This window comes from Eurypyga helias, unplaced genomic scaffold (genome assembly GCF_000690775.1).
Source record: "Eurypyga helias isolate BGI_N326 unplaced genomic scaffold, ASM69077v1 scaffold33133, whole genome shotgun sequence".
NCBI classification, from domain to species: Eukaryota; Metazoa; Chordata; class Aves; order Eurypygiformes; family Eurypygidae; genus Eurypyga; species Eurypyga helias.
The window spans coordinates 1746-2002 of NW_010243625.1; positions in this window are offsets into that span (position 1 = coordinate 1746).

Sequence of the window (257 nt, forward strand, 5' to 3'; positions counted from 1 at the left end):
TTCCACTGCTGGGCTGGGGAAATGAAGATAAGCATTCTGGCTCATTCAGAAGCTCTCTGCGAGATGGAGAACTCCGTTATTTTCCAGGCCTCCGTGAGTAACGCAGGTCCCGCGCTGCGCCTGGAGCATTACCTCCTCGGGGACGCTGGCAGGGCAGCGTCGCGGTGCCACGTGCCGGTGCCATCACCGGCGTTTGCCAGGATCGTGCTGCTGGCAGATGCGGGCGAGCGGCAGGGCCTGAGTTATTGCACAACGCC